The sequence below is a fragment of the Carettochelys insculpta genome, chromosome 1 (assembly GCF_033958435.1).
Source record: "Carettochelys insculpta isolate YL-2023 chromosome 1, ASM3395843v1, whole genome shotgun sequence".
NCBI classification, from domain to species: domain Eukaryota; kingdom Metazoa; phylum Chordata; order Testudines; family Carettochelyidae; genus Carettochelys; species Carettochelys insculpta.
The window spans coordinates 300215140-300227866 of NC_134137.1; positions in this window are offsets into that span (position 1 = coordinate 300215140).

The following is a 12727-nucleotide window of genomic DNA, read 5'->3' on the forward strand; positions in this document are numbered from 1 at the left end:
TGTATACCCACAGATTCACTGTAATGTGGGGAAGAATTCTGATTTCATTTGTCTGAGTAGAATCTTTTGACATCACAAAGTAGTTTCACACCAGCAGCATTTGGGTGTGCTAGTGATCCTCCTTTAATAGTAAATTAAACAAAACAGCATGACATAGTTCTGGAGAGTTATCTGTCTTCCCCACGGATGATCTTGGATCAGAGAGCACAGGCAGGAGGGATAGCCAGGTGTGTGCTTGCTTGAAAAGTTGTTTCCTTTGGCTGTGTCCACATAGTAAGCTAAGGGTATGATTCCCACCTTGTTTAGAGATTCGCATGCTAACTCTCATCTTAATTACAAGTTGCACCGCCCTGGTTAGACCCGGTCGGGACCTGACCAGTCCCAAACGAGACAATTTGCCAGACCAGGGTAGGTTTCTTGCCATGGGCCTCTAGCCTGCAGTGGGCACCCTGTCTCATCTTCCCCCTACCTGGACTGGGCTGCTCAGCCTCCCCCCACCGCCAGCTCAACTCAGCTGCTTCTGGATGAGGTTGGACTCCACCCTGGCCTGCACTGTCCCAGGGGGCCTTAGCCTTGGCTTCCATACTGCCTCCCTATAGAGCTGCCAGGGGATGCCTGCTCTGGTGCCAGCTGCCGCATTGCCCATAGCTGGACTGCCAAGGCTATTGCCTCTGGACCTGGCTCCTTTTTTTTAAAAAAAAAAAAACAATGCATATATCCACTGACTTATTTAGAGATGCACAAAATTACCCCAGCTCAGGATCTGTCACATAAAAATAAATAACTAAATAAATTTCACATATTAGGAAGTGTTGCTTAAATTTTCTTTGAATTAACAGTGTCCTACACAACAAGGGTAGTTATTGACAACAGAGAGAGAGAGTATGAAGCATGCTGGGCAGAACATTTCAGAGATAATTTGAATAGACCGCCACCTGAAAAAGAAGTGGACATCCAAGTAGCTGAGGATGACCTTGACATTAACATTGATCCGCCAGAGAAAGTAGAAATCAGTGCGGCCATCAAATCCCTGAAAAACAGAAAAGCTCCAGGGCTTGACAACCTGAATGAGGAGTTGTTTAAAGCAGACCCAGAATCTGAAGCCACCATTCTCCAACCACTCTTTACAGCAATTTGGGAAGGAGAACAGGTACCTAAGCAGTGGACCAAAGGAGTCATTGTCAAGATTCCCAAGAAAGCAGCACTCAGTGCCTGCAACAATTGGCGTGAGATCACCCGTCTATCCACACCCAGCAAGATCCTAGCCAAGGTCGTCATCTAGCGGATCTCAGATGCTGTCCACAAGTCTCTGAGAAATGAACAAGCCAGATTTCACAACAGAAGGGAGTGTATAGACCAGAATTTCACCCTGATAAACATCATAGAGCAGTGCTCAGACTGGCAGAGACAGTTGTACATAAACTTTGTCAACTTCAAGAAGGCTTTTGACAGCAGGCACATTCTTCAAAAACAACAAGAAGTCCTGCGGCACCTTATAGACTAATAGATATTTTGGAGCATAAGCTTTTGTGTGCAAAGACCCACTTTGTCGTTGCCCATGAAAGCTTATGCTCCAAAATATGTTAGTCTATAAAGTGCCACAGGACTTCTTGTTGTTTTTGAAGATACAGACTAACACTGCTACCTCTCTGATATTTGGCACATTCTGAGAGCCTATGAAATCCCTCATCAAGAGTTTTTACACCAACTTGATGTGCTGTGTGGGATACTGCGATCTGTCTTTCAAAGTCAAGACTGGAGTCAGACGGGTGTTTCATGTCTGCACTACTCTTCACCGTGATGATCGACTAGGTGATGTGGAGAACGACAGAAGGTGCATTAAGGGGTATCAGATGGACACTCTGTTTCACACTGGAAGACCTTGACTTTGTGGATGACCTTGCGCTGCTTTCCCACTCTCATCAACACATGCAAGAAAAGACACAGCATCTATGCACCTTTGGGCATTAGGTTATACTAAGAGTTAACCAAAAACAGCAACAAAAAGCCCCCCAAAAAACAGAGATTATGACTCTCAGCATAGATTGACCAGCACCAATCAAGACAGATGATGCAAACTTAACCAACACAGACAGCTTTATGTACTTAGGCAGCATCATCCACCAGGATAGAGGCACCAAGAATGACATCCAGAGTAGACTGAGCAAGGCCAGAAATGTCTTCAGACATATGAACAATGTATGGAGATATACACAGTACAGTATCCATATGAAGCTTAAGCGGTACCACACCTGTGTCGTATCAACACTACTATACAGCTTAGAGTGCTGGTGGATGACAGAGTGTGACCTTGACAAGCTCTCATCCTTTCACACCACTAGCCTTCCCAAGATACTTTATATCTTTTGGCTGAAGACAATCTTCAAACACAACCTGTTCCTGCAATGCCACCAGGAGGACATGACCGCTATTATGATGAGAAGATGCTGGAGATGGATAGGGCACATAATGAGAAGGGAGGCAGATGCCATTGTAAAGATAGCAATTCACTGGATGCCTGAAGGATGATGGAAATGTGGGAAGCTCAAGACAACATGGCAGTGTACTGTTGAGGCACACATGAAGAGAATGAACTACAACTGGGACACACTGGAGAGAAAGGCCAAAGACAGACCCAAGTGGGGACCTTCTTTGCTGTCCTACATGCCAGTGGGTGTAATAGGCTTTAACTAACTAGACTATTTTGTCCCATAAAAAAACCCATAAAATGGGGTTCTACAGAGAGGAAATATGTGAAATGTCTGCAATGCAGGGCTTGGTGGAGGTATGAGCTCACATCCCAAGACTTATCACTGACCATTCTTGATCTCCCTTTTATTTATCTACCTGTAACTTAAAACAAAAAGCAGTCAAGTAGCACTTTAAAGACTAGCAAAATAATTTATTAGGTGAGCTTTCGTGGGACAGACCCACTTCTTCAGACCATAGCCATACCAGAACAGATTCAATATTAAGGCACAGAGAACCAAAAACAGTAATCAAGGAGGACAAATCAGAAAAAAAAGATCAAGGTGAGCAAATCAGAGAGTGGAGGGGTGGTGGGGGGGAAGGTCAAGAATTAGATTAAGCCAAGTATGCAAACAAGTCCCTATAGTGACTTAGTTTTTCTTCAAGCTTGAAAAGTAGGCTGGGGGAGAAAAGCCATTGAGATGGCTGCCAGTCATAATGCTGTCTAGGTTCCAGACTGGAACCACCATATTTTATGTTAGCAATTCATATTCTACATTAGTTATAAATATTTATAAGTAATTTCACAACATTTAAACATTCTTTTTCCCTTTTATGCTGCTTTTCTTGGTGAGGGTCTGGGTGGTAACATGCAGACAAGTGGGGACCAGACCTCCTTTTTGTCTGCAAGAGATTCCAGCTCTTGCAGAGTCCTACACCCACCTTGAATGAACTCAACTTATTCCAGCTTCCCAAGCATTCCCAGGCCAGCTGTGTCCAGTGTGTCATGAGCTGGCCTTAGGGTTTCTGCTCAGTGGGACAAGCCTGGCAGAGTACCAACAGAAGTCTCACAGAGGGCATCCTATTCATGTGCTTCTCTCAATCCAGAGGAATAGTAACTGTACTCTGAGGTCCTTCTGAATAGCTGAGTTCCTCTCCCCATCACATAGAGTAAGGCTAGCCATCCCTCACAGAAACTTCATTTCTGGCACTTATAATCACAATCTTGTCTTTTCAGTCATTACCCAAGGTTCATGAGCCTAGGTGAGGATGGGAACACACAGCAATCAATAAACTGAGAACTTCATCTGAGAACTCAGCTCCCACTTCACTACTGTGGATTGGTTCAGTATGTGCATTACTGCTTTAGCACACCAATTCACTGGTTAATTTCATGTTCCCACCCGCCATCGCTAGTGAACAAAACCCATAGAGATTTGAATTCTTCCAGCTGCTGTTCCCTCCTCTCACCTGGAAAGAAGAGTCTTCTTTCTTCTAGTGACCTGTGATTTGGAAGTGCTGATACTCATCTCATCCACTTCACGCTCAGCAGAAAAACATATGAGAATCATTGGAAATCATAGTCTGAACAAGTAAGAAGGACAACATCTTCTATAAATTGCAGAGACACCATGTCTCAGTCTCTACACAGTACACGCTCCACAGCTTGGCTACATCTTGATTTTCTGTCCAAGAACATCCCAAACAGGGGTGGAAATAAGACATACCCTTGGCAGAGTCCAACACCCATCTTGAATGAACTCAACTTATTGCCAAGAATATGAACATAACACCCTACCCAAGAATAGATGGGTCAGATAGCATGCAAAAATAGCTGTATCACCTCATATTTCCACAGCATTTCCCACAAGACATCATGGGGAAAGTGGTTATATGTCTTTTTCAGATCCACAAAACAAAGGCAGGCTGGATCAGCAAACTCTCACCACCCTTTGAGTATCTCCAAGAGAGCAAAGGGATGGTCCATTGCTCCATGGCTGGGATGGAATCTGCATTGTTCCTTTTGTACCTGAGGTTCACATAATGAACATAACCTCCTTTCCGGCACCTTGGAATAGGCTTTGCCATGGAGGCTGAGGAGTGTGAGTTTCTTAAGAGCTGGAACACACTGTCTGGTTTCCTTTCTTAAAAATCAAGTCCAACATGCTGGTTTGCGATATTAGTGGTACAGCACTTGCCTTCCATATAACATTGAAGAGGTGTGTTAACTATGGCACCTCAACATTATCCAGTGTTTTCACCATATCTGAATTAATCTCATTAATCCCTGCTGCCTTGCCACAATGTATGAATTTCACTGCTGCATCAACCTCAACATCAGAAACAGATCCCATCTCACTAAAGTTTTCCAGTGTTGCTTCCTGAAAGTGGCATGTGTGAATCAGGTTGAGAAATTCCTCAAAGTGCTCCTCTTGGTGATCTTCTCAGTCAAGTTCAGCATTACATTACTCTTGCTGAGTACAGCCTGGGCAAGGTCCCTCTGATCTCTCCTACAGCAGTGCTTGAATAGACTGAACACCTATGAGACGCTCCAATAATCATTCTATGTGGTCTCTACAAAGTCATCCCAAGCCTGGATTTTCACTTCAATGACCATCACATCAGCTGTCATGTTAGCCAGCTGGTACCTCCAAGCTGTATCAATCATCCAGATCACCAGTATAAGATGGGCCATGACTTTCAGATTATAAATCACTTAAGGGTTCAAAATATATATGCTACCAATTTTCTTTCCTGTATGAAGCCAGCAAAACCATGACCCTATGAACACATCCGCATACATTCAACAGCAATACTAATGTACCTAAAATTGATTTTCATATGTAAATGTTTACAGGTTAGAGGCCTGAAGGATCATCAGTGGTTGATAGCTATGTTCTATAATGGCATTTCCCATCAGGAAAGTTAATAAGTACAAAGTGTTCTGAAACTGCATTACATTCTTGCTGTGCTGAATTTCCTATTAAATTGATACTCTAAAGTTGCTTCTTTGTTTTATATTACGTGGAGGAAAAATCTAATTACTTTATAAATGAGTTAGGGAGATAATTGTGGATAATTCAACACAATAAACAGTGATGGGTTCTAAATTATTTTGCTGGTATAATCAAAAGCCATATCTCTAATGACAAAGATTTGTTCTGCAAGATACAATTAAAGTGTTATTTGGATTGGAAAGAACATTCATGTTATACTAAGTGTTTGAAGTTTAAATTAAATTAGTACTTTTAAGTTGCCCATGATAAATATTCAAGCAGAACACATACAGGGATTTACCATATTCATTTGATAGATGTACCAATGTATCAAATGAACAGTCTGATTTGTACTAAATCTCCATGGTCAAACTTTTAAAACAATTTACTTTTCTGAGTAGAAAATCTACACTTCATCTTGGTCCCAAATAAATAATTTGGGCTAAATATATGATCTTTAACAGCTTTCAGACAAAGAATTTCAAATTGAAAATAGAAATTAAGAAAGGAGATTTAGGCCGTGTCTACATGTAGAGAAATCTTCAAAATAGCCATTAGAAGAATTCTACAAAGGTGCTATAATGCATATTCAGCACCTCATTGGCATGCTATCAGCCCTGGCACTTCAAAATTGTTGATTTTTGCTCCTGCATGGCTTGTCAGCAGATAGAAATAAGGGGATTTTGAAGTTGGCAGGGTCCTTTTGAAAAGGACTCCCATCTGGATGAGCTGCACAGGAATGAAAAGCAGCAATTTTGAAGTGCCACGGCCAGTGGTATGTTAAGGAGGCACTGAATGTGCATTTCAGCACCTCATTAGTATTCTTTGAAAATGGCCATTAGCATGGTTATTTCAAAGATTTCTCTAAGTGTAGACGTAGCCTTAAAGTTTCTTGAGATGGGGTCTGAAGTGGTTTTTTGTTTTGTTTTTAGTTCTGTGAAGAGATGTAAGAGGTCAGTGCCTAAAACTTGGACAGTTAGAGGTTGTTTTTTTCAAGCTTCTCCATTCCCCCATCTGCCAAAGAAAAAAACAAAGCTATTGTCTTCTGGTCTCCAAGCAGTTTTTGCAAATTCAGTAATCATAGAAGCCTCTTTGGATTTTTTTTTTTCTAGCTCTCTCATGTGATCTACAAATTTATAGTTCCATGAAAGATCATAGAATCATAGAATCATATAACAAGAGAGTTGGAAAAGACCTAAAAAAGCCATCAAGTCCAGCCCCCTGCCCTAGGCAAGACCAAACCCATCAGATCAGCCCAGCCAGGGCTTTGCTGACGTGAGACTTAAATACCTGCAGAGATGGAGACTCCATTACTTCCCTGGGTAGACCATTCCAATGCTTCACCACCCTCCTAGTGAAAAAGTTCTTTCCTAATGTTCAATCTGGACCTTCCCAACCATAACTTGAGACCATTGTTCCATGTTCTGCCATTCATGACCACTGTGAACAACCTCTCTCCAGCCTCTTTGCAACCTCCCTTCAGTAAGTTGAAGGCTGTTATAAAGTCTCCCCTCAGTCTTCTGTTCTGCAGACGAAACAGTCCCAATTCCCTAAACCTTTCTTCATACATCATATGCTCTAGCCCCCTAATTATTTTGGTTGCCCTCTGCTGGACCCTCTCCAGTGTGTCCACATCCTTCCTATAATTGGGGGCCCAGAACTGGACACAGTACTCCAGATGTGGCTTCACCAAAGCCGAATAAAGAGGAGCAATCACTTCTCTGGAGCTACTGGCAATGCTCCTCTTGATGCAACCTAATATGTCATTAGCCTTCTTGGCTACAATGGCACACTGTTGACTCATGTCCAGCTTCTCATCCACTACAACTCCCAGGTACTTTTCTGCAGAACTACTACTGAGCCAGTTGGACCCCAGACTGTAACAATGCTTGGGATTCTTCTGGCCCAAGTGCAGGACTCCACACATGTCCTTATTGAACCTCATCAGATTTCTTGCAACCCAATCTTCCAATTTGTCTAAGTCACTCTGGACCCTATCCCTACCCTCCAGCGTATCTACCTCTCCCCCTAGCTTAGGGTCATCAGCAAACTTGATGAGGGTGCAATCCAACCCCTCATCCATGTAATTGATAAATATGTTGAACAGAACAGGACCCAGAACCAAACCTTGGGGCACTCCACTAGAAACTGACTGCCATCCCAACATCGAGCCACTGATTACTACCCGCTGGGCCCAACCTTCTAGTCAGCTTTCTATCCATCTTACCGTCCATTTATCCAATCCACATTCCTTTAACTTGATGACAAGAATATTGTGGGAGACTGTATCAAAAGATTTGCTAAAGTAAAGATAAATCACATCCATTGATTTTCCCATATCCACAGAGCCAGTTATCTCATCATGGAAACTAATCAGATTGGTCAGGCATGACTTGCCCTTCATGAATCCATGCTTACTATTCCTGATCACTTTCCCCTTCTCCAAGTGCCTCAAAATGACTTATATATGAGTTATATATTCTGTCAGCCTGTCGAACTAAAAGGGAAACTTACTTCAAAAAATAAATTTGACTCTTAACTCCCTCATCAATTAAAAAAGGGAGTTCAGAGTTTTTACTTCACAACAATTTTAAGCTTCTCAACTAGCTGTCTATCAATGTGAAACACTCAGTCAAGTACAAATAAATTAGAATATATTTATTTATGCTGGCAGAAAACTTAACTGTATAAATGACCATTTGGGGAATAACATAGAATGAGATCACCTCCTGGCAGAGGCACCATTATACGTAACAAATTTCTCTTTTTTCCCAAAGTAATGGTAGTGCACAAAATAAAATTAAAAAAGGAAAAAAAAATTAAACTATTAGCAGCTTTTGATGCTACCTGCAAAGCTATACTATTAGATTACATTTTAATGAGTAAAAGCTTTCCTTACAATATTAAGATGTCGAAATCCAAGTTATTTTTTTAAGTAATCAGATTTTTTTCATGATGAGCTGGAGATCACATCATGTTTTCTTTCTTTTTTTTTAAGTGGAATTTTTCTTTGACCTCTCTCTAATTCAAATTCTACTCAGCTATACTCTCACATTGCTATAGAACATTAAGAGAAAACATTTTGAGGACTTGACTTACCCACTAAAAACTGAAGGTCAGAATCATACTGAGTTTTCTTCTTGTGAGCCATGGGGGTTTAACCCGGACATGCCCTTGAATTTTAAAATTGTGCAATACTTCATAACGTAGAAAATTAAACTACAGAAAAGACACTCAGCAAAAACATTTTGTTCTTAGTGTTTAAGAAGTGAAAACTCAGATTCAAATGAGACTACTTATTTTGGATGCTTCATATTCTGGGTGTCTATAACTTGAAACACATGACTTTCCAGAAGGGCTTACCTAATACTTTATTCTGTGACAAGTCACACCGAATTGCATGATATTCTGACTGTTGCACCTAGTAATAGTGGTGTTTTCAGGATTAAACCATTCAATGTTAACATTTTTAGAAGGTTTTTATAGATTTAATTAAATGCTTGGATACTCTGCTCTCTATCAGTCTTTGTGTGTGTGTGTGTGTGTGTGTGTTTGTCCACTCACACATGTACATGCTCCTGTATATGAACTGGTATATTTGTGGTTGTTATTATATTGTGAAGAACTGCTACAATCAAAAATGTCAAGACAGAGGGGATTAAAAACATGGGCAAAAAGTTACAAAGTGAAATTTGTATTTTCCTACACACACACACACACACACACACAGAGGCTAAGTCTATATGAGAGCTTTTGTCAGAAAAATCTGAGGAGCATCTATATGCAAAACATGCTTTGTTGACAGAATGTCAACAAAACCCAGAACACCTGTTGACAGCATAATGCCTCTATTGACAGTTTCATGTCAACAAAAAAGCCAGGTGAACACTCTGAGGTCCCTCTGTCGGCAGTTAGGGCTTCTGGTTCATTGGACTTCCCTGTTTGCTGAGTTTCCAGTTAGCTGTTCCGGGAAGAGAGTGGCCGGGCAGTCTGGCCCCTCTCTGTCAACAGAGCAGATTGTCCTTTCAATCTTTTGTGTGTGGATGTGATCTGTCAATAGAAGTTTTGCCGGAAGGTATCATCCAACAGTAACTTGCATTGTGAGATTGCTGTTGTGTATGCATAGCTACATGCACATGCACGTGCGTGCGTGCTCAGACACACACACACACACACACACACACAAACACACACAGAATTGCCATGCTGGCATATTTAGCTCAGCTTCTTGTCTGTATCAACAAGAAGTCCTGGAGCACCTTAAAGACTAACAGATATTTTGGAGATGACGAACTGGGCCTTTGCCCACAAAAGCTTATGCTCCAAAATATCTGTGAGTCTAAAAGGTGCTACAGACTTCTTGTTGTTTGTGAAGATACAGACTAGCTCGGCTATCCCTCTTATACTTGTCTGTATCAGTGGCAGTACTAGGTGCTTCAAAGGCAGGTACAAAAAATCTTGGAGCTGATTATGAAATTATCTTCCATAATGGAAGTTTCCTCTAAAACCCACAGAGTTAAAACACTGCTGAGTTCCCTGAAGCCTAAAGATCTTTTGTAATTTTAAAAAGTCTTTTGCCATATGTTAATATTTCAGTTTCTATAAATGTCTAATGCTTTTTGTGTACCCAAATCAGATCTCTGTAGCTGTATCTACACTATAGAGTTTTCTTAACTAAACTGGGATTTGTTGACAAAACTCATGGATTGTCTAGGCTTAAAATGCATTCTGTCAAGAAACTGTCAACAGAACACAACAGTCTTCTTGGGAGAGTTCTGTCACTCCCATACGAGGCAGAAAGCCTCTGTCAACAGAATCTGTCAACAAAACTATAGTGTAGACGCTCTGGGGGGCGGTCTCTGTTAACAGGCAGGGCTTCCGGTTCACTGGGCAGGCCTGCTTGCAGACATTCTGTCTGGCCAGCCTGTCAGGACTGGATAGCTCTTTGAAGCTGCTTTTATGTGTAGACACAATCCATTGACAGAGATATTGTCAGAAGACATCTTCTGCCAAGAACTTCTGTTGGCAGATCGTTGTAGTGTAGATGCAGCCTGTCAGTCAGTACCGTGTAGCAATGACTTCCAAAGGGTAATTATACATTGCGTAAAATTGTGTTTTCCTATCAATTTTTAAATTTCTTCCCTTTCAGTTACATTGTGAGAAAGTGTACAGAGGACTCCGTGATTTATATCTTCTACCCCTGTGCTTCTTAAGCTTTGAGAGCACAGAGAACCAAACAAAAATATTTTTATGTTTTTATGTGTAACACGAAGAAACATTCTCTTCAAAAAATTGCGCTCAGACCACAAAAAAAATACTGCAAAAACGCAGTGAAGTAATTTAATCAGGTATCATGATGGAAATAAAAAGTCCTGTGGCACCTTATAGACTAACACATTTATTGGTGCACAAGCTTTCATGGGCAAAGGCCCACTTTGTCAGATGCATCTCATCAGATGCATCTGACGAAGTGGGTCTTTGCCCATGAAGCTTATGCTCCAATAAATCTGTTAGTCTATAAGGTGCCACAGGACTTCTCGTTGTTTTTGTGGATACAGACTTACATGGTTACCCCTCTGATACATAGCAATGAAGATCTAACAGAGTATCTGGTTTTAATAACAGAAGATACATACCATCAGAATATTTTTTGAAATGCCTGTGACAAATCTAAGAGTTCTTCATGGAATGCCAGTGTGCTGCAGTACACAGTTTAAGAAACAATGCTCTATACAATCATTATGTTGAAGAAACACCATTATACCCTTCCCCCTTATTCATCTCCTCTCTGAATTAAACAGTTTTTATGCTTTCAGTCTCTTCACTAAACACTGTTTCTAATACTAAAAAGGCCACATTAATAAAGGACAACAAATTGCACAAGAATTTCTGTTGTACCATACATTGGGATAAACTGGTGAAGAGAGGACAGTCACAACCACAGTAACAGATTGTGACAGTTTTTTTGTTGTTTGTTAAACATGTTAACGAAGATCCTTCTGAAGAAAGTGGTCCTGCTGTAAGATTACTTGGTTCCTTATTGCCACATTTTTGAAGGACAGTGCAGTTAGTTTTCAACTGTTTAATATAATTTTCAAACATGATTAAATTAACATATCTTGTACTACTAAATTCCACTGACTTCCGTGGGTCTATGCTTGTTGAAACCAGCTGAGACCTGTTCTAGTTAAAGTTCCACAACACTTATCTAGTATTCTATGCTGCTTTATGAAATATATCTGCATTCTATTTCCCTATTCCCCAAGTTATTTAGATGCTTGTTTTCTTGGCAAAATTTGAATACAGCTATTATAGTGTCAATAGGGATGGCTCTGAATTTCATTACTATTTATATTGCAGTGAAGCAGAATGGCTGTCTATGAGCCAAAGAAGCTGAGAGAGCAGCTGAGTCAAGTTTTATAAGAGAAGTTGTTGGCCTAATTGGGCTGAAGTAATAAGAGAGGCTTAGTTCATGTTTGGACTGTTCGGGCTTTTCTTGAATTTATAAAAGCCTTTTTGGGGAGTGCAAAGAAAAGTAGAGCTAGGGGAGGTCGGGAAGGGATAAGACAGGGATCCCTCTGATGCATTCTGTAGTAGAAGGACTTATTTATGGTATCATATCTTCAAACATTTTAAAGGCATATTCCACTTAAAGCCGTGCTGAATTTTGGAAAGATTTTTGATATACTCTTTGCACAGGATGGACAGAGACTTAGCACTGCCTCACAGTGAAAACTGGTAATACTGATAAAACAGAGTAAAACGCAAAACTCCACTGTGCTAGGTGTTCTTACAAACACAGAAGCCAACAGTGCCTGCCCCAAAGAAAGTACAGTCTAACAAGAAAGGTGAGAAGCACTTAGCATTGCACTATGGGTTGGAAAGGGATTGTCCAAGGAAGAGAGAAAAGGGGAGAAAGGGAGAGAGAAATTGAAGTGGAAGACAGTAGAGAGAGGGAAGGAGACAGAGCTGATTTGAGAAAAAGTAGTCCCCTAGAAAGGGAGAATGAGGCTGCTGTTCCCCATGTGGTAAGCTGCTTGACCTAGTGCCCTTAGAGGATTTCTTTGCATTTGGTGGGTTGTTGTGAGGGATGGAAGGCTTTGAATAACCCTTATGGCCTCAGTTGCCTTGGAGAAACAGCTCCAAGAGGCTGGACATGTCTCTAATTCTGGCTACTCACATTGGCTGTTTCTATACAGGTCACTTTTGTCGAAAGTGGCATGGTAATACATGGCCCAAAATATGCTAATTAGGCATGGATG